Source organism: Orycteropus afer, unplaced genomic scaffold, assembly GCF_000298275.1.
Source record: "Orycteropus afer afer isolate SDZICR_OR568_19922 unplaced genomic scaffold, OryAfe1.0 scaffold00083, whole genome shotgun sequence".
Taxonomy (NCBI): Eukaryota; Metazoa; Chordata; class Mammalia; order Tubulidentata; family Orycteropodidae; genus Orycteropus; species Orycteropus afer.
This window is the reverse complement of record NW_006921670.1, coordinates 6,178,191-6,178,870: the sequence shown is the minus strand read 5'-3', so window position 1 is coordinate 6,178,870 and position 680 is coordinate 6,178,191.

The following is a 680-nucleotide window of genomic DNA, read 5'->3' as shown; positions in this document are numbered from 1 at the left end:
AATTCATATTTGCTGATAATTACATATCTGGCAAGGGACTGATCTCTAAGATTGATGGAAAACTCCAACGCCTCAACACCAAAGGAATTAACAATTCAATTTAAAAATGGGCAGAAGACATGAATAGACACTTCACCAAGAAGGATATTCAGGTGATCAGCTAATACATGAAAAGATGCTCACAATCATTGGCCATCAGAGAGATGTAAATCAAAACAACGAGATATACCATCTTACCCCAGCACTGATGGCAATGTTCAATGAGACGGAAAATAACAAACGCTGGTGGGGATGTGGAGAGATTGGGACTCTCATACACTGCTGGTGGGACTGTGAAGTGACACAACCACTGTGGAAAGCAATATGGTGATTCCTCAGAAAGTTGGAATTGGAGATACCATTTGACCCAACAATCCCATTACTAGGTATATATCCTAGAGAGGTGAGAGCCAGGATAGGAACAGATATATGCACGCTCACGTTCATCACAGCACTGTTTACAATAGGAAAAAGATGGAACCAACCTACATGCCCATCAGTTGGATGACCATAGTTGGATGACCAAACTATGGTACATACACATACTGGAATGCTATGCCGCACTAAAGAATAATGTAGAGTCTGCAAAACACCACATAATATGGATGAACTTGGAGGACATTATGCTGAGTGAAATAAGT